This window comes from Myotis daubentonii, chromosome 20 (assembly GCF_963259705.1).
Source record: "Myotis daubentonii chromosome 20, mMyoDau2.1, whole genome shotgun sequence".
Lineage (NCBI taxonomy): Eukaryota > Metazoa > Chordata > Mammalia > Chiroptera > Vespertilionidae > Myotis > Myotis daubentonii.
In genome coordinates, this window is record NC_081859.1 from 5,390,078 (window position 1) to 5,411,566 (window position 21,489).

The 21,489-nt window shown below is 53.4% G+C and overlaps 1 protein-coding gene across 4 annotated transcripts in view; it reads left to right on the top strand.

Annotated features, from left to right (window-relative positions):
* The first annotated feature begins 1,079 nt into the window (after positions 1–1,079).
* Positions 1,080–21,489, top strand: part of CHRM3 (cholinergic receptor muscarinic 3) — a 106,452-nt gene continuing 86,042 nt past the window's right edge. For all 4 annotated transcript variants that reach the window (XR_009450213.1, XM_059677277.1, XM_059677276.1 and 1 more), the window contains exon 1: positions 1,080–1,712. The gene's annotated coding sequence lies outside the window, so the exon portion shown is untranslated. The remainder of the gene's footprint in view (positions 1,713–21,489) is intronic.

Here is a 21,489-nt window from a genome sequence, read left to right on the forward strand (position 1 = left end):
CGCCTTCATCCTCCAAAGGCCTAGTTTTGGTTCCCGTTAGGCCAAATCTATTTCGGTTTTATTCTTTCTGCGGGGGCTTCCTTCTTACCTCTAGAAAGCAGCCTCGGGGGCGCGGAACGCAAACACCGGAGTTGTTTACCAAGGTCTGGCCACTGTGTCTGGGCCCCAAGTTCACTATCCTCCCAGAAATGTGTGATTTCTAGAACCTCTGCTCGGTTTTCCAGCGCTGGCCACCGCACTCTTTCAGGGCCTCCAGAGTCCTGCCTCTGGGCACACCAGCCTAGGAATTCAGCCAAGGACTCGGGGGGCTTTCTGCACGTGGGGATCTTTCTCTTAGCTGGCAACAGTAGAGTAAGAAATTTATTTTTCCCTTCCCAGCCCTTGCCCTCCCTCCCTCACTGGTCCTTCTTGCGTTATAGGTGAAATAGAAAAGCCTATATTTTCTTATCCAAATAGAGTGTGTGTGTGTGTGTGTGTGTGTGTGTGTGTATGCGCGCGCGCATGCCTGTATTTTCCACGCAAGCTCCCTCGTTTACTCCTGAGGTGTAAACTTCCAGGAGAGGAATCGCCAAGTCTCCACGTTGTTCTGCATGAAGACTCACCATGTGTCAAGCCATCAATGCACCAGGCAGCTCTCTGGGGCAGCTTTCCAACCGAGCTCTACATGGCAGCCGAGCGGGGGGGGGGGGGGGGGGGGGTTCCTTCACCCTTAAGTGGTCCCCAAGACCCGACTTCCTTGCAACCCTGGGAAGCAGCACAAGCAAATCAATTCAGCAGAACCTCACCGCACAGCCAACTGACCCGCCCACCCGCCTAGCCCTGGAGCGCGGGGCGCACGTGGGGACGCGGGTGGCGGAGCTGCGCGGGGGAGTCCCCCGACTTCAGCGAGCCCACCAGGTGCCCCGCAGCCGGAGCCCCAGGCCCTCGGGGTGCGGGACGCCCCGGGAGCCGCCGCGGGGCCAGGCTCAGCGCCAGCGGCACCTGGGCGCCTGGGCATGCGCAGAGCGGGTCTGGGGCTCGGGCGGCCGAGCCTGGCGGCGCCGGAGGGAGCGGGAGGAGGAGGAGGAGGGGGAGGAGGAGGAGCGCAAAGCCGGGAGGAGGCGCGCAGGCAGCAGCCGCCACCGCCACCACCAGGCAGAGGGAGAGTTCGCGAGGAGAGACCCTGCTCCCACTTGGAGCGCCTTGGTCGGCTTTTGGAGACAGAGAATGCGAGACCCGGGGGGAGCCGGGAAGAAGAAGAAGGAAAAGGACGTGAGGGGAGCCTGAGCGACCCGGGGCGTGGACGGAGGGCGCCGGCGGGGCAGGGAGCCCGAGGCACCCGGCGCGGCCGGAGCGCGGCCCGGGTGGCAGGTGCCGCGGGCGCAGCGCCCTCGCACCCCGCGCGCCTCGCGGAGCTGGAGCGCACGCCGCGGCCGGTCGGGGCCGCCCGGAGCCCCCGCTCCTCGTCGGTTCGCCGGGCGGCGGCGCCTCGGGAAGGACGGGCGATGGACCGCAGGGCGGCTCCCGGCGCGGGCGCGCGTTCCTAGGGCGCTGCTCCCTGGCGCCGAGCGGGAGGCGGCGAGGGACCGCGGGCCCTGCGCCCCCCGCGCACCGGAGGCGCGACGCCGGCGGGGACCGCACGCGGAGCCCCGCGCCCAGGTGAGGACGCCCGCACCGCTCGCCTGGTCTCCCTCGCCGATCGCCTGCGGGAGGAGGAAAAGTTTTCAGCTCAGGTAGGAAATGGCTTCGCTGGGAGGGTTTGAAGTGGGTTCTGGAGACGGAGGAGGGAGCCGGTCTGTGTATTTGGGGGTGGGGGTGGCGGGGGCCTTGAACCTGGAGAGAGTGCGGTCTGGAGCGGAGTGCAGCTCCCGGAATGAGGGTGGGGTTGCGGGGTGCCACCGGCTGCCAGAAAAGGCCGGGGAAGGGGGGCAGCGGCGGCCAGGGGGGCAGCCCGGCACGTGCCCTCCCCCCGCGGCCCCTCCGCGCTCGGATTCCTTCGCCCCGATGGTCGGGTCCGAGGCACCAAGTGCGCGGACGGGAGGAGCCGCTGGGCAGGGTGTGCGTGGCGCGCGCGCGGGTCCGCGGTTGGTTTCCCGGCGCTTTGGAGAAGCTCAGGCAGACACCCACCCGCCGACCTTGCTTCGCGGTGGGCGCTGGTTCGAGGGCGTTTCAGGCGCCAAGAGGCGAACCGGGCGCCGAGGGTCGCACCTGCCCCAGGTCCGCGGCCGCTGCGCGCCGTTCCTCCCCCGGAGCGTCCACGCCCGCCACGCGGCGGCGGGTGGATGGCGCGGGGTCTGCTGGCCGCCGCGCAGCTGCCTCCCAGCTGGGCTGTCTTGTGCGTGTTTCACGCGGCCGATCGGGGGGGGGGAGGTTCGGGGGGGGACCCCAGGGGAATTCGTCCCTCTGCCTCGCTCGGTTGGGTGGCGATCCTTTGGACCGCACGCAGGTGGAAAGCGGCCCAGGAGCCCCAGCCCCGCATCCATATGGATGGGTTTGGGGAATGCAGGCGCTCCTTTGCCTGCCAGCGCTTGAACCTGGCCGCGTCCGCATTTGCGATGCGAGAAAGAATGGCTCAGCCCAGCCCGCGGCCGCCTCTCGTAGGAGGGTTTGTGATGTGGAGGGCACTTGGCAATCGATGGTCGTTGCACGGAATGCTTCGCCCAGACCTTCCCTTTCTCTCCGGGCCTCTGGGTGCCCAGCACACAGATAGCCTGCTCCCCGTGTTGGGTCTTTCACGGTTCCTATTAGAAAAACAACCTTTCTTAAATTAAAAATTTTATTTAAAAAAGTGTATCTGTTGATTACGTAGTCCCAAATAATTTTATAGCGTGAGTCACGGTGCGGCGTGAAGCATTCATCACGATTTCCTGTGTTTAAAACAATGCCTTGTATTTACTTAAGCGAGAGACCCAGCCTGAGACTGTGCACTTGGGAAAGGCGAGAGCTGTGCCCAGAACAAATGCATGCGTCCAGGGGAGTCTGGGGGGAAGGAGCATATGAAATTCAAAACGGGGGCGTGGGGGTGTGGGGGGGGGGGCTTTTGGTTCCACACGTGTGGCCTGCGTGCACCCTCTTGCCATGGGAGCTGGTATTGCCCAGGGTACATAGAACATGCCTGCCTCTTTGGGGTGCATTCCACATGCCAGGGAACGTGGTTGGGATCACACATTTCGTTTCCCCAAAGAACCTGCCTTCAGATGTGTTGACAGGGTCCCTCTCCATCCGCTTAATATACACTTCGCTATTGTTGAGGTAGAAAGTGCATTCGTTTTGAAATGGGTTTCCATATGGAACTGTAACTTCGGTTTAAATTATTAATTTAAAATGAATTGCATCGCAGGTCTGATTCAGACTGTTTCTGTGGGCTGGGGTGTGGGGGAGGGTGACCTCAGATTGAATTTAAGGTGAAAACAGCCGTGTTGAAATACTTCAAAACAGCAACGAATCTTTATTCAGATGAACTTGAGCTCTGAAAAGCGGTGTTTGAAACACAAATATCTTTGACGAGGCACGTCTTGTGCATGGAAAGTTATTGTAAAAGATCAGTGTAATTTGGGACAAGGGCAAGCATGTATGTGGAACTGGTCAAGACTCAGAGAAAGATTGAGAGTGTTTACACGAGTAGCTCTTCATTAGCCTACATTTAAACTTCATTCGGGACCTTCCCTTTACAATTTAGAGAAGTGTGTGACGATACAGTACCTTGTTTTTCTTCCTGTGAAAACAAGTAAAATTCCATTGAAAATGGTTATTTTTTTCTTAAGAGTCTTTGGGCATACTTACTTAAAAATTATTTACCTTGCACCCTCTCATTCCCTTAGAAAGACACGTGATTTCTTTTCTGACCCAAAATTTGTTGCTTGAAGGTTCGATTTAAAAACGTGAGTTTCTTTTGAGGGCTGTTTGAGCTCTTAATTGCATGCAACCTGTTGACAATTGAGCCTGGAAGGTTGTTCAAGAACGAGGGTATCTTGGACAGTCAATTGAACAGACAGAAAATGAAGCCACATGACTAAAGCTACTTGTGGATGCGAAAATTACAACGCAGTCGTCTTCAGATTTTTATCTGGAAGGTCCTGTATCATTTCCTGAGCCAACGTTTTGCTGTGGCTTCGTAAAGCGGAGACCGTTGGCGGGATGGGTTTCTCATTCCTAAACGGCCTGCATGTGTTCGGGGTCACGTAGAGACCGGGTCTCGTTTGCGGGCAGGGCAGTGCGTCTTGAGAACAGCTGTGTGCGGTGGCATTTCGGCTGTGACACGGATGAACTGCCCGGCCCATGGAGACGGGGCCTGGTCCCTAGAGAGAGACGCAGCTGTCCTTGGCTTAAGGAACCTAATTTTCTGTCATCATAGATTATTGTCCTCACGTTGTGCTTTGGAAGTATCTGTGAGTAACGGGATGTGTTTTATTTTATGTGACATGTTTCTGCACGTGAAATGCATTTTTTTCCTCGCAGAGGGATATTAAAAAGGCCTATATGGCTCCAATAAAAGTAATCAGATGCCTCCAGCACGGGTGGCTCTTTTGGAAAAGCAGTCAGCGCGCTGGAATGTGCCTCCTGCTTAGCCCTGAACGCCCCAGGCTTTTCCTGGGGGCAGCGGCGGGGGCGGAGGGCGCTCACGGGTCTGTCACCTGTGAGTCCCAGTAGGCCCAGTGGGGCCCTTGTCTAGTTCTTAGTCTGCCTAGAACTCGGGGATGGGATTTCAACCTCAATGGGAAGCTTCCATTTTAGGGGGAAATGAGAAGAGATTATGTAATGGGTTTGCCAGGAGGCATCGCCAGTCACACCGGAAGTTAGCTTCTCGTCTCTGGCAGCCTGTCTTCTCCTTTGAGGATGAGGCCCTTGTTCAGATCCATTCAGAGCAGCACCTTGGAACCCCAGCTCAGCCCCCACAGAAAGGACTTGCGGTGCCAAAGGTGCCCCTTTAGGGCTGTAACCAAGCCTGGGGCGGGGGGGTGGGGGGGGCAAGGTTCTGCCCGGCCTCTCTGATCCCTGAAAGTTGCATATCCTGGGCACTGCCCCTGTGCGTGCGCAGTGTCTCCAAACAGAAAAGAAGACAGTGTCCTTGGTCGCAGCGCAATAGGCCTTCGTCTTTCCCGGCGTCCGATGCGGGCGACAGCAGTGCCCGGCCCACCCGGAGCGGTTTTGAGGGTTGAAAGGCGTCATGCACGTGAGGGTGCTTTTCTGAACGCCCTCCGAAGCACCCTGACATGCAGGGCACCCACCTTACTGTGCCCCGACCTGCGGGTGGCCCCGGGGCTCCGGAGTTGGCAGCCCTGCCCTCCTTTTTGCCCAGACGTCTGGCAGCTCGTGGACTCCCCGGCTCCTGGCAGGCTCGCCCGCAGGCTGGCGATGGGCTCTCCCACCTGTGGCATCTCCCTGCCCACAGGCGCCTCAGGCCAAGCGTCCTGGCTGGGGAGCATCTTCCTAGACATGTCCCCGGAGGCCGCCGCTGCAGCTCGCCACAGCGACAGCCCGGGGCCCGCTGGGTGATGGCAGGAGGACCATCTGAGCTGCTGCCATCTTCCTCCCACCAACTGTGCCAGCCCATCCTGAGCCAGGAGGACATGAGCACTTCGAGAAGAAACGTGGTGGTAAAAACAACCGCACACTGACAGGCCGGTGTGGCTCCATGGTGGGGGGATGGCCACCTAGGAACCAGGAGGTTGCGGTTCGATTCCCGGTCAGGGCACATGCCCGGGTTGCGGGCTCCATCCCCAGTGTGGGGCGTGCAGGAGGCAGCCGATCCATGATGCTCTCTCATCGTGGATGTATTTCTCTCTCTCTCTCTCTCTTCCTCTCTGAAATCAATAAAAATATATATTTAAAAACAAATGAAAAACTCCTGCGTGCTATTAGGCCAACAGTAGCTGGCAGGTGCCTGTGGGCTCAGGTCCCCGGACGCCTCCCAGCCCGGCTCTGCGTGAGACTCGGGCCCCACTTCCGACCGTTCCGTTTGAGGTCTCCCCGGAGAGGGGAGTCTGAGATGGTTGACTGCCCTTCCCCTGGTCAGTGTAGAAATCCCCACGCCCATGAGCCTCCGTTTCTCCCACTCGTGTCATATTTGCCATTGCAGCGCCCTAGGCTGCTCTCGTGTTTGCAATTTGCATTCTTAGTGCTAACGTCTTGCCTGGCAAGACGTTCGCTGTGACCTTGACAGTTAACCTCATCCTTGCCAAGAACTTCTCTCCTGGAGCCGGTCTTCACCAGCGTAGACACCCTCCCGACAGGGCGTCCCTTCGGCCTGGAGACGTGGCCGCCAAGTTCCACTTGACAAATAAAATCTCCTTGTGTGTCATTGTTGGCAGGATCAAATCTCAGCTCCCCACACTCCTCCCGGCCGCTGTAATTGGAGTTGCTGACTGTCAGCGACAGAATTAATCCTTCGCGCGGGTCATTGTTCTAGCCGGGCCCTGGCTTATTTCCTGTGCCCCGTGTTCCCGTGAAACCCAGCACAGCAGCTGAGCGGTGACAGCTGCTGCCTGTCCGTCACCTCTGCTGCGGGGGACGGTGCTGTGCGGGCATCCTGGGTCGGGCAGGGTGCCCTCAGATAGCGCTCAGGTGAGCTTACACCCCAGGTGACACCTGCCTGTTTCATAGAGGATGGGGCCACCGGAAGTCCCCTGCGGGGGACCGTGCGTGGATGGGGGTGCGGTGCCTTCTAACGTATCCCTGGCAGCTAGAGCCACGGCGTTAGATTCGTGCAAAAAGCCCCTGCCAGGAAGCGGTGGGCAAAGGGGTCTGCTACAGCTCTGTCCGTACTTTTGGACATAGCACTTCGTAGCGCAGTCCCCTCACTAGAATTGCCCACAGGACCTGGGCCGGAGAGAAACCTCGTCACTGCTGAACCTCAGCACCGTGCCTCCCCCACAGCCATTCGAAGGCCCAGCCAGCCAGCTGGCACTTACGAGACTCCAGCGGGCCCCAGTCCAGTGGTGTCTTGCAGATTCCAAGAATCCATATCAATTTCAAGTGTTATGGAGTTGTATCCATCCACCCATCTGACTATCCATCTACCTCTATGGACACGTCTATCTTTGTCTGTTTATTCATTTAAAACTAGTATTGAGCCCTGACCGGTATGGCTCAGTAGATAGAGCATCGGCCTGCGGACTCAGGGGTTCCAGGTTCGATTCCTGTCAAGGGCATGTACCTTGGTTGCAGGCACATGCCCAGTGGGGCGTGTGCAGGAGGCGGCTGATCGATGTTTCTCTCTCATCGATGTTTCTGACTCTCTGTCCCTCTCCCTTCCTCTCTGTAAAAAAAAATCAATAAAATATATTAAAAAGAAAAGAATATATATTTAAAATTGGTATTGAACACAGTGGGGGTTTTGTGGTTCCCAATTTTTTTTAGTTCAAAATACCCTAAAAGCACAACTTCGCTCATGTAAAGACCCCTCGAATCGTTGCATGGAAAGATGACCCTCCTGTCTTCTTGCCTGGGATTTCTCAGTGGCTGATAACACCTGCCCTTGCATTTCTTGTGGGAAGGCAGACATACAGGAGTCCCGGGATTGACCCAGTGTTCTTTCTTAGGGGGTCCTCCTTTCTTCCCCCCAAATCCTTTCATCACACAAGAGCCGGCCAACTCTCTAAACTTCCCTCGAGCGTGGCTCTCACTCCACATTCCCTGGTGATCAATGCTTCAACACCCCTCAACTCACTGAATTGTAAGAAACTGCAAACGTGTCTAAACAGCTGCAAGCCACGTGCCCCTGCTCTGAGTTCTGGCTGTGCCCTCCATCTTTAATAGTCAGGGGCAACCCACCAAGCATTTATGATTCTCGCGGAAGAAATTCTTTAAAGTTCAACGGTCGAACGTTAATTCCATCTCGTCGTCTGTGCCCTTTCTCGATGTTCATGGCCGTTCTGGACCTTTTCATTGGCCGTCAGTGAATGCACCCCCCCCCCTTCTCGTTTCACTGCCCCTTCCTCTTGGTCCTGTGCTCCCTGGCTCCCCCTCCCCCCCACCACCAGGTGCACAGAAACCGCTCTCCCCAAAACAAGCTGCCCTTCTTGGGGGATCCCTTGTAACCTCTCCAGCCCCTTCAACCTCCTGTAGTTCCCAGCTCCCGCCTTCGGGCTCCTGTTCCGCCCAGCTGCCAGCCCATCTCCTGAGCAGTGGGAGACTCCCATGGCTTTCTTGCCCCCTCTTCCTTCTGTTTTCACGGTTTCATTATTTTCATCAAACCCTTCGGCGTGGATCCTACCCGTTTCATCAGCTCGGCTTCTGGAAGGAGCGTTTCCGGGAGCTTGATGGTCAGTGAGCCTTCGTCTGTGTCCCGTCCTTCCTGTCCCTCGGACCAACATGACCATCCTGCAGGCCCAGGCTCCCCAGTCGTCTCGGTTTATCTCTTCTACTGCCTCCCGCATTGAGTCAGACATCAGGCTGCAGTCATTCGGCCAAGGAAGAGCTCAGGCCTCATGACTTCTTTCCTTCCTGCTAACACAGCGGTTCTCAACCTGTGGGTCGCGACCCCTTTGGCGGTCGAACGACCCTTGCACAGGGGTCGCCTAAGACCATCCTGCATATCAGATATTTCCATGACGATTCATTACAGTAGCAACATGACAGTGATGAAGTAGCCACGAAAATAATGTTATGGTGGGGTCACCACATGAGGAACTGTATTGAAAGGGCCAGAAGGTTGAGAACCGCTGTGCTAACAGCTTTGCCATTCGTGGCTTTTCCAGCGTTCACACAGGAACCTGGTTAGCAGGCAGGTCCGGGGCGGGGCCTGGGGATCTGAATTTCCATCCGTGCGAGGCTTTCCCCTCACACCCCTTTCTCAGAGTCTCTGAGCTGCCCTGAGGCGCTCACACTCGCTCCTAACCCATTCTCTACAGATGACTTTTATTGGAGACCAAATCCGATCCTTTTTACCCTTTCCGGTAACTTCTTCGCCATCCCCCGCAGTACCTGCTGCATCACCGCTAACTGTCTCCCGTCGGCATCCCACCGGCAGTCGGCGTGTCCCATGGCTCGGGCGCAGATTTGAAATTCAGCCTCAAGGTCCTGCCCAGGTGACCCTGAGCCCTTGCCGTTTCGTAAATGCCATTGTCCCGACTTTCACAGGTTCTCGTGACTCCTGCTCTTCCGCATCCTCCTGAGTTCAGGTTTCAGCAGTTTGTCAAGGACTGATTGCTTTACACAACCGTTCACGTGGGGAATTCATCTCTCGGTGACTGAGCCGACTCTCATTTGTATAACGGCTCACATGCGTGTGTGTGTGTGAGCAAATATTTCAAAGGCTGGAGTGTGGCATCCCGGAAGTAAGATCCCAGGTTGCGTGTGTCCTTGATTCAGCCTCAGATTGCTCCATCTGTCTACACATGGACATAGAAAATGGATAAATACCATCTTTGCTGTTTTTCTCGTTATAAAAGTAAAATGGATTACAAAAAAAAAACTCAGACATTACTGAGCTGTATTATGTCAAAATGCACATCTACCAGGGCCCAAAGGCACCAAAGGTGACTGTGGGTAACCATTGGGTGTCGGACCCTCTGTTACTCTTCTACGAACACCCTCACATTGACTTCACATGAAACTGAGATAGGAATAGACTTTTGCAACCGGCCTTTAAGTCCATCGATTTTCCTGGATTTTGAATCTGCAGCGTGTTCCAAACGATTGGCTGATTTCGCTGCATAAAAATCAATCCACGTAAAATGGCCTGGCGATGTAGGGCTACGTTGGCTGTGAATTTCTGATCAGTGAAGTACGTCTTTATTCAGCGCTCCGTCTGCCCCTAGGACAGTGCTGGAGATGTGGATGTGTAGGGGAGACACGCAGATCCTGCCCTCCCCCCACTCCCCCGCCCCCCGGCTCAGCCTCTTCTCCTACCTTCGGGCTCATGTTGGCCATGGACCGATGGAGACATGGTGGGCAGATTATCATCATCGTGTTTGGGGACATGTCCTCTGAGAGAGCTCATTTTCATCCTGAAATGTAAGCTTTCGGATTTGTTGTGTCTGGAAAGGCAGATGACTTATTTTCGAATTCTGAACATGGACATATGTGTCTATCCAACATACACATATATGTGCATATTCGGTTTTTGTTGCAGGAACGAATATAAACTCGGAATGAGAAACATAGAAAACCTTTAACAGAGATTTAACCGCACGTTTTTGTATATTTAACAAAGCTCCATTTTGGGGAGTAGCGCAGAAAATGAGCTGCGTCTTAAAATGCCAGTGAGTGAAGGCACCGTCTAAGACAATTGTCAAACAGAGCATGCCTGCAGAAGTCAAAATCCACATTGCTCTGAGGATTTGGGACAGATACAAGGTGAATGGTTACTGCTACCAGGTTTGTTGTCCTCTGAGATGAATCCGTTCAGTGGTGGGATTCTGCGAGACCGTGGCCCAGGCAGTGTGGGTGCAGGTACAGGTTTGGGGACTCTAGAGTGGTCATGTTTTGTGAAGAAAAAGTTTCCGGGTGTAAAATGCCAGATAATAAGGGGCCAACACTCTGAGGCCGAATGAGGCCGAATGAGGCCTCTGCTGTCTGCGTGAGTGAAATGCTGGAACAGCGGTTCTCAACCTTCCTGACGCCGCGACCCTTTAATACAGTTCCTCATGTTGTGGTGACCCCCAGTTTCATGGTTACAAATTGAACATACTTAAAGCATAGTGATTCATCACAAAAACAATATGTCATTATATATGTGTGTTTTCCGATGGTCTTAAGCGACCCCAAAGGGGTCGCGACCCACAGGTTGAGAACCGCTGTGCTAGAAGGAATCTTGTCACATCTTAGTAGATCTTGTATTCGAGGACACCGCGGTCCCAGATGTTGGCGGACTCACCGAGGCCACCCAGCAGATGAGCTGGATTTCTGACTCCAGGTCCAAGTTCTCTTCCTTGCAGTCCGAGCTCTTCCTAGGAGTCTAGGTGCGTCTCTCCCCCCACGTGCTCCCTCTCGGTGGTTTCAGCCACACTCAGCGCTTCCCCGAGTGCTGGATGCTTCCAGAGGCCCGCTCAGGCACCTGTAATGCGCGCTGTGGACATGGGGACCCGTCACCTTCCTCCAGATGCACCATTTCCTGGTAATGGATGGCATCGCAGTCATCCTGGTTTCTCAGAGTGAGGCCTGTGGCCGGTGCTTCCTTTATACCATCGCTGCTAAGTGCGGTCTGTACATCCCCATGGGATTTGGGGAGCGGCCTCATCCGTCCCTCCCCACCTGTTCCCACTCCCCCTTCCTTCATTCCGGCTCTTCCCGGCCCCCCCTTCACCCAGTTCCAGGAACCTCCAGCTCCTGGTCCTGCTTCTCATCTCTGAGCTCTTCTCTAGTCTCGGAGGAGATGGAGTCATTTCCAGTTTCGTTCCACGTCGAGGTCCGTTCCATCTCCCTTCGTCCCCCTATGGCGGCCACACCCCCTGCGTGAGGAGGCTGGGGGTGCCTCTCTTCTCCTGCCTCTGGGGTTCTGGGGAGACCCTCCTGCTTCCTCAAACGGGCTCACTTCCCTTCGCCCGCCCGTGAGCATCCCACACGTCGTAAGAAATCTGTCTTCTCAAGAGACGTTGGCTCTTCCACCCTGTCTCGTGTGGGATCCTTGTGTCCGTTACAGCGTTGGCCATCCCTGCTTCTGCCACCGTCAACGGTGGACATGGCAGACCTTTCCTTTGGGATTTGAGCTTCTTCTCGGAGCCAGCCACCGATGTTTTCTCTCCACCCAGGACTTTCCACGCTGGGAATCTGAGTGATGCAACGGGTCCCTGTGAAGGCCGGGGTTTGCGTGCTACATTTTATTCACTCAGCTATCCCAGCGGCCGACTTAACCCAGTGCTAGCGCGTAGCACGCTTTCGTTATGTGTCGTTTTGAATGAGTTTCCTCTATTTCTTTGGGGGGGCGGGGCAATGAATCTGAGGTTGAGCCGTTTTCAGGGCGTGTGGCACTTTATAGGTGAGCAGTCAACGCTCTGGAAGAGGATTCACAGACAGGGTGCAGGGGATGCTCTCAGCTCAGGCTCAGACGTTGCGCCTGCAGCCTCTCTGCTGCAGACATCAGGGTGACACTGGGGACCCTCCTCTTCTGAGAGGCACGGCCCTTTCTGAGCACAGCCTTCCGTGAGGGCCCCTCTCCGCAGCCAGTCCTTGCGGCCAGGACGCCTGGAGGAGTCCGTGTTGGTCGCTGACCGTCACTCCTGGGGGATCCTCGCCAGCAGCTCCCCGGAGGATCTTCTGGAACCACTGGAGAGACTTCCACCCCAGGGCTTAGCGGTGAGATCCCTGAAACCCTAGCTCAGGACCGTCCGCACCAGGGCCGTCCGGGCGGGTGTGACACGTGTCGCCTTGGGACTGAAGCCAGGACAGCTGATTCGGAACTGGGCCAGGGTCTCTCCGTCTGCATTGGAAATAAATACCTCGAGTAATCCTCCCGCTGCATGAATTTAAAAACCCAGGAACGCAAGATTAACGGGGAGAGAGAGACAGATGTTGAGACAGAGAGAGCGGGGGGAGGGAGAGAGAGATTGAGAGAGAGCATTTTCTGTTTTTCCTGAGTAGGCTCATCGGCTGGATCGGCGGGGGGTGAGACCCTAGGCTGTTCTCTCGGGTAAGATGACTCATGATCAGTGTAGGGTGTCCTCGGGCTTCCAATAGGGTGACAGGCTCTTTCTCCCTGGAATGTAAACACATGCAGCCAGGTCTGAGCTCTCGGGTGTAGAACTGAGACGAAAGTGTTCCCGGCGAATGTACCCCCCATCGCCAACCATAGAGTCATGAGTATTTTTTAATGTGGGTAACCATGCTCAGAAGGGGGTATAGGAAGAGCAGCTGTTCCCTCAAGTACAAGAAGTCCTCAGCGCTTCGGGGAGGTCCTAAGTTGTGGCACAAAGCAAACCATGTGTTTGCACGTGGGCAATGCTCCGTGTAGAGCAAGCATGTCAAACTCGCAGCCTGCAGGCCACCACAACGAATATTTTTGCGCCCCAGCCAATATAATGGCATGTAAGAAACATTTTAATAAAAATTTCATCACTTAATTTTTACAATATCCTGTTATACATAATTATTAATAATGAACAACAACGTTGGCTCATGACTGATTACGATCATCGTGTAGCATTCATTTCCCTTATGCGCAGGCGCACCATTTCTCCCCGTTAATACTGCAGCCGATGGCCGCGTCGTTAATCTTGGACTGACTTGTCTGGGGTGCACAACAGGAAATATTTCGCTTTCGGAGCACAAGAAAAATAGGTTTATTTGCCTTAGGCTTATTAAATTGTGCAGTTATTCAGTGTCTGGCAAGATAATCTTGAAGAAAAAATACTAATTTTTATTAAAATGTTCTGTTATTTTCTGTTAACGATGACTCATTTATTTCAGCCCTCTGTATTCCGCATCTCTATCGAAATAAACCTACGTTTCTATGAAAATGGAAGCTCTTTGCTTTTTTTGTGGCCCACAGACACTTAAACCTTGTTTATTTGGCCGGTGTCAGCCCTTGAGTCTGACGTGCCTGGTGTAGGGGTTACTTCTCTGAGCAAGAACATCACGTATATTATTGACACGAACAACAGAAGGTCAAGAAAGCAAAGTCAGAACAGCCTGGAGCTGCGTGTGCGCCTAAGAGTTCAATTCTTGGGAATGTTCCTAAAAATGGACATAGGTTCGTTTTGCTCCTTGGTTAAAGGGCATCCCTATGTAGATCTAGAAACGGGAACACTTTAAAAAGAGATACCCAATGCAATGAAGACTTTTCACAAGGTCAATGTCAAGCGTTATATGAGTGCTAAGAGAATGAAGCAAAAGCGTCGGTCACCGAGTTCCTTAGGATTTGGGAGAATCCTGGGGGAGGGGACCACAGTCTGGTCCCTCCCAGCTCTTCTGCTGGCCCCGGCCTGGCTCAGCAGTTACTCCCTTTCTGGGTTGTCTCGGGCACCGTTCAAGGTGCTGGAGGTGAAGCGATGACTCAGAGGGCCAGCTGCTGCCTCTGCGGAATTTGCGTCCTTGTGAAAACCCGTCGGGCCTGGAATAGTGTCCCTACAGGTTCTACCGGGCCTTTCCGGTGGCTGTCAGGGCGGGGGGCATGGGGCGTTAGGCTGGCACGGGGCGTTAGGCTGGCACGGCCTGACCTGCCTTGGGCTGTACTCACCCCCTAGCCCACCTCTGCAACTCGGGGCTAAGATTGCATTTTTCTCCAAACAAACAAACAAACAAACAAACACAGTGTTTTCTAGAAAAATGAGACTGCTGGCGCTGGTGTTTGACACTAGATGGCAGACATCTGCATTTCGGCGTTTCATGAGTGAGCCAGAGTTTGAAACATGGACGTGAGCTTCCGCACAGAGCCACCTGATGGGAAAGAAATGTTGGCCGTTTCCCGTGAGCGAGCGGTAAGGGTTCGGTTTTCTGTTCCACGCTTTCGACCGGCCGTTCTTTTCGTCCATCGCCTTTAGCCCGTTTTCTCTCCAAACGCAGGATCGCCCCTTTTGGAAGCCCTTTTTGGAAGTCACACGTATCGGGGAAGGGACGACATAACCTTCTCTGGTGTCCCCTGACCCGTGTTCTGTTTATACGAAACGTTAAAATCAGCGTTGCAAGTGGAAACACAGATGGACGCCCTTGGAGCTGGGGAGCCGGCTGCTTTCCCAGGGGCCTGAGAAACAGCCGTTCCATTTTCTTGTGACGGAGAAACAAAGACACTAGAAACGCCCCACGTGACTACCTCCCCTGACTCTCTATTTGTTACCGAAATCCAAAAACATGCAATGTGGGCAGATGTTGTCCCGGGCAAGTTGCCGGGGTCCAGCCCCAGCGGGTCCAGGGTTCCCCAAAGGTGAGGACGGAGTCGGCGAAGAAGGAATGACACTGAGACAGCGTTCAGTTGATCAGCAGCCTAGCCAGGATCTCCAGCCAAGTTCTGGTCTCATCTCCAGAGATGTTCTGCTTAGGATCTCCAGCCAGGTTCTGTCCAGGTTCTCCAGGCAGGTCTAGTCACCAGGTTCTAGTCAGGCTCTCCTGCCAATCTCCGCAGTCAGGTTCAGTCCAGGATCCCCTGCCATGCTCCGCCTCCAGGCTCCGAGGCCAGTCCCTGTCCAGGATCCTCTGGCATGCTCTCGCCAGCGAAGTTCTTCTGTCTCTAGAGAACGCTCTGTGTAGGTTCTGTGCCTAGGCTCTGTCTCTCTTGGTCCTGTCTTCCAAGCCCTGTGTTCTAAGTTCTGTGTTCTGAGTTCTGTCTCTTGCTGTCTTGTTACATCTGTATTTATACCAGTTGATTCAATCCTATCAATCTCTATTACAAAGGTTAGGGTGTTTCTTATCTCCATTCCAGGGAGTAAAGATTATGTAGCTTAAGCATAATTGTTCGTAGTTAAAGTGATTAATTACCCGCCTGGCACTTAGTTGAGGGGTTTTATTCCCTCCCTAACTTCAGGGGAAAATCTCTACCTGGGGATTCAACCTTTCTCGGAGAGGTGACCTTAGTTAAAACACAGCGCCAAGAAGGTGAGCAAACATATTAAGAACCGTATGCCATATATGCCAGGTCCCTTGAAACAGCAAGGATGGACCGGCTCCTGGCAGCAAGTCACATGCATCAGCCGAGGTTAGCATCACCGTCGTAGAACCGGTCCCCAGCCCAAGGCCTACTCACGGAGAGCCCGCCCACCCACCCAATTTTCAGCAAAGAAATAACCAACCACAGCGCGATGCCCACCACGTCCCCACAGGACGGAGGTCCACAGCCAAGTCCAAACCAGACTGAGCCGAGTAGTGCCCACTGACTCCCCAAATCCCGGGAAAGCCGTGGCAACCACAGATGCTGCCTTGGCCGTCCTAAGCAAGCCGGCCACGAAAGTCTTGACCCTCGATAAGCTACACACGCGGCACCTTGTGAAATAGCGTTGTCTGCGCCAAGTTGTTCTTGGGACTCAAAGGGTGGAGGAGCCGAACCGGTGGGCGGCATCCCAGGAACTGCTTCCTGTAAGGGATCTCCCTGGAGGGAGACTTGAAAGCAGCGGTTCTCAACCTGTGGGTCGCGACCCCTTTGGCCGTCGAACCACCCTTTCACAGGGGTCGCCTAAGACCATCGGAAAACACATCTATAATGACATATTGTTTTTGTGATGAATCACTATGTTTTCATGATGTTCGATTTGTAACAATGACATTGGGGGTCACCACAGCATGAGGAGCTGTATGAAAGAGTCGCCTCATTAGGAAGGTTGAGAACCACTGCTTTCAAGGGTCAGCCAGATGGAAAGAGACGGAGATGCAAGGTGGACCGTTGAGGCAGAACTTTGCCCATCAGCGCCACCTCCTTGCTGTTTCCTGAGCCCTCGCACGCGCTTTCCTCCCCTTTGGAACACGCTCCATCCACAAATGGATACACTTGCTTCTTCCCTTACTGTCCAGATCTTTCCTCAAACGTCAGCTGGTCAGACCAGCATTTTGTGGTCGGCTCATCTGAAAGAGGAGGCATCTCCCCGCCCCCACCCCCACCCCCACCCCGCCATGGCCATCTCCTCAATCCGCTGCCCGGGCCCTGAGCGCTCATCCATCTCATAATGCGCTGTTTTCACTTAGTGTCTGTCTGCACCGCTGCAGGGTGAGCTTGCTGAGGCCAAGAGCTTCGTCCTCTCATTAAATTACCAAGCGTCCAATTCCTAGAACTCTGCCCGGCCCAGAGCAGGCCAACAGCGCTGACTGAAGAAAGGAAAGCTGACAGAGCCACCCCCTGTGGGCCTCCCAGCCAGGCCTTTGCGTTTGTACGCACCCCTAGTGGAATCATGTACCATGAGTTACAGGATGACAGGCTGCAGAACCATGAAATCAACCAGGACATTCAATCAGATTGACTTGGGGATGCCTAGCTTCGTTTCCAATCCTGCTCTTTTACCCTCTTTTTCTATGAGAAGGAGGTAAGGGTAACCAACTTGTCTGTTTTTGAAAGTTCTGTTGTTGTAAATGCTCATTGAGCGCATCGTGAACATATCCATTAAAAAGGAAATCAAGAAATTATCAAAACATAAAATGGAAGAGGAAGGTGGAGTAGGGCTTTTCTGAATTTGGGGATTCTGTGGCGTGCATTAGGAAATCAGCAGTTGAGTACCTACTGTGTGCCACTACGCAGCATGTGATGGGTAACAGCTGAGTACCTACTGCAGGGGTCCTCAAACTATGGCCCGCGGGCCACATGCAAATACAAATATTGTGTTTGTTCCCATTTTCTTTTTTTACTTCAAAATAAGATATGTGCAGTGTGCATAGGAATTTGTTCATAGTTTTTTTTAAAACTATAGTCCGGCCCTCCAAAGGTCTGAGGGACAGTGAACTGGCCCCCTGTTTAAAAAGTTTGAGGACCCCTGACCTACTGTGTGCCACTACGCAGCATGAGATGGGTAACAGCCGAGTACCTACTGTGTGCCACTACGCAGCATGAGATGGGTAACAGCCGAGTACCTACTGTGTGCCACTACGCAGCATGAGATGGGTAACAGCCGAGTACCTACTGTGTGCCACTACGCAGCATGAGATGGGTAACAGCTGAGTACCTACTGTGTGCCACTACGCAGCATGTGATGGGTAACAGCCGAGTACCTACTGTGTGCCACTACGCAGCATGTGATGGGTAACAGCCGAGTACCTACTGTGTGCCATTATGCAGCATGTGATGGGTAAAGCTGAGTTCTGACGATGGTAGGGTAGAAGGCACTCCCTGTCGTCACTGTTCCTGGGCCACGCACCCAAGTTTAAGAACTGCTTTGACTACACGGGACCTCAGTTGGGCCTGAATGTTTGTCATCTTCGATCTTGAAACCATTTGTGTATGTGAAAATCTTTGACTGTCTGGGCTCTGAATCAAAGTGGAAAACAGTATTTGTACAGGTGTGGTTTCAAAGCAGATATGTAGAAAGTCAGGCAGATACTGGGATCCTATGGGAGTTCGTGGTCCAGTAGACTTTGGGGCTGTCGTGAGCTTGATTAATTGATTTCTAAAAGATAAAGAGATGCTAGGAGCCAGCACCAAGGACCTCCCTGAATAGGGGATGTCTTGTTAAGACAAAATCAGTGATCTAGATACTAGAACCATTTTGATTTGAGCGTATCTGCTGTTCTTTTCTAACGTTTAAAAAAAAACATTTCGGTGTATGGCCATAGATGGATGACATGCACCTTAAAAATGCAATTTTTTTAATAAGAACTCGATGTTTGTTTGTTAGAAGTTGTTTCCCTTGCAAATGTTCGCTTTGGTGTGTTTCTAAGTCATAGTGAAGACGTCAGTTTAACTAAACCCAATGGGGAGGGGTTTGTTGAAAAGAAAGCGGGTTTTTGAAAGAAAGAACTTGAACTTTAGACTCTCCCAGGGCCTTGTGGTGTGTGGCGCTTCCGTGGTGAATGTATCAGCCGTCCGCCTGTTGCTGTTACAGCCGGCGGCCTCTTTGCGGGACATCTAAGCGTGTTTGCGTGCCGGGCACCTGCACCTGTGATCTGTGTTTCTTCTCCTCTGCTTCCGGAATGTTCACGGTTACTTTGTATTGCACACATGCTTTGGTGACATGTAAATACTTGTCCTTGGCATCAGTGAAAAGGATAATTCTACAGAAAATCCCACCCCTTTTTTAAAAAAAGCTGTTAATCCCTTCCTCGCTTTGTTTTCAATCAACCTGAGCCGTTGCGAATGTTACTTAGGGACCGTCCGCCTCAGGCCGGTGTCTACAGCTGTTTGATGTTATTTGGAACAAACCGCCTTTCACCCTTTCCTGTTTGCTCTGTGTCATTAAATGACATCGGCCTTTGCTTTCTGCTTCCCCCAAAGCAGGGAGTGAAAGCCTGGCCCGTGGTGAGTGATTGTAGGTCAGATAACATGCATTTAGAAAAAAAAAATGGATTGGCATCGACTGTCTGACTCCTTCTGTACCTTTCCCAAAATCCATGCAGCTGGGACCAAGGTGGATTCATTCGAGGCAGACTGGGAAGTGAGTCTGTATTTTCTTCTTTTTTTAATATATTTTGTTAATTTTTTACAGAGAGGAAGGAAAAGGGAGAGGGATACAGAGTTAGATCCATCGATGAGAGAGAAACATCGATCAGCTGCCTCCTGCACACCCCCCACTGGGGATGCGCCCACAACCCAGGTACCTGCCCTTGACCGGAATCGAACCTGGGACCCTTCGGTCCGCAGGCCGATGCTCTATCCGCTGAGCCAAACCGGTTAGGGCGAGTCTGTATTTTCTTTTGTGATCCATTTCTTGGGCGCTCCTGCCCTGTGGGACGCGTGGCTGGTGGCGGAAATACCATGAGGTTGTAGCACCGAAAACAACATAGACGTTAACATCTACACAATTTATCGTGTGCCCGTTCTGTGTGAGCGCTGAGCACCTCCTCTGTCATAAATCAAGTGATGCTTATACGGGACTCCAAGGTGCCATTTGGGGCACAGACTACATTTTTCCCGCTGCAGCCTTCCGCTGAGGTTTGAGAGGTTGACTCTGTGCGGTACCTGCCTGTTCGGACCCTGTAAATCCTGAGAAAGTGGCTTGCCCGGGGCATGTGTTTACGGGGATTCTGGGAAGTCGGTAAATATTTTGCCTTTCTTTTTCTCTTTCCTGTTTTACTTTGTTTCCTTCAGAACAAGCATTGGAAAGGTATCGATTGTGGTGGTGCCATGTTGAGCTTTATTCACCTGTTTGTTTATTTTTTAATTTAAGAGAGATTATACATTTTCTTTTTTAAAATATATTTTTATTGATTTCAGAGAGGAAGGGAGAGGGAGAGAGAATAGAAACATCAATGATGAGAGAGAATCATGGATCGGCTGCCCCCTGCATGCCCCCCACTGGGGATGGAGCCCGCAACCAGGGCATGTGCCCTTGACCGGAATCGAACCCAGGACCCCTCAGACCACAGGCCAACACTCTATCCACTGAGCCGAACCGGCTAGGGCTCACCTGTTTGTTTTTAAAAGGCAATCTCGCCGGGGCCGGTTTGGCTCAGTGGATAGAGCGTCGGCCTGCGGACTGAAGGGTCCCGGGTTCGATTCCGGTCAAGGGCATGTACCTGGGTTGCGGGCATATCCCCAGTGGGAGATGTGCAGGAGGCAGCTGATCGATGTTTCTCTCTCATCGATGTTTCTAGCTCTCTATCTCTCTCCCTTCCTCTCTGTAAAAAATCAATAAAATATATTTTAAAAAAAGGCAATCTCATGCAGTTAAGAGTGATAAAGTCTTGCTTAGGGTCACTAGGACAAGAAGAAAACCATTTGCTACCGGACAGCGGTGGTCACCGAGAACAAGCCACTGGGAGGTGGGGAGATGGGTCTGCAGGTAGAACCATATGCGCTAAGCGAAGATGGGCTTCAGGGTCTGTGTTCTGCGTTGGATCTTGGCCAGGTTTCATACGTCCTGCTTGATCCTTGGTTTTCTGTGAAATGGGGTAGCAACACCAAGCCCCCGGGCTGGACCCGGGACCGCATGAAGGAAAGCACCCTAGCGTCTCCTGCGCCCACGGTGCCTGCGCCTAGGACACTCCTGGGAAATTGGTCGAAATCCCAAAGAAACTTCATTTCTTCCTCATTTTCCTCTTGGTCTTTCGAGGACATGCGTTAAAAACGTGGGCAGCAGGTGCACAGCGCTGATCCTCACGCTTCTGCACTTAAAAAAAATCTTGCAACCAGGAGGTTAGAACTCTCAGGAGAGAAACCCTCTGCTCACGTGCTCCCAGAGCACCCAGATCCACGTATCCCAAAACCTCCATGAACCCTTACCCGCCCTGGCCCAGCGCTGCGGGCAGGATGGAGGGAGCTGGGGGGGTTGGGGGGTGATGGGATCAGATCAAAATGCTTTGGAGCAGCATTTTGGGAAGCCAAGGCATTGAGAAAATTTGAATAACAATCATACAGTATATACTTGAATGGAATCTAGATATATAAAAGGCTAATATGCTGTGTCCAACTGGTCGCTATGACGCACACTGACCACCGGGGGGCAGATGCTCAAAGCAGGAGCTGCCGAGCTGTGGTGACTTGGCAGCGGTGGTTCTCGGGTGACACACTGGAACCAGAGAGGAGGGAGCCCGATTCCTCACTGGGCAGCGCTGTTCCACCTTCAGCCGTGGGTTATGTTGTTGCGGGGGCACTGTCGGCCCCAAATCTGGTTTACTGCACACTCGCGTGTGCGTGCCACACCCTGCATGACAGCAACTTTGCAGAGTGCCCTCTTGCACTCCAGAAACCCTCGGGGGATGTCGAAGAGCCGGTTTCAGCCCGATCCCCGAGGGCCAGGCCGAGGGATCCCACCTGCTGGAGAGACCCCACTCACTCCGCAGATGCCAGGGAGGGACCGCGGGAGGTTGGCTCCAGGGCGTGTCCGGCCCCTCTCGCCCAGTCCCTCCCTGCTGGCCACCTTCTAATTAATTTCCTTTCAATGTGCACGAATCCGTGCACCGGGTCACTAGTTTTATTATAAAACTCTGTTACCTCTTTTAGAGTCAGAAAAGGTTATGCCTTAATGAGAACATTCGTAAACATCCCCAATCAGAGTGACTGAC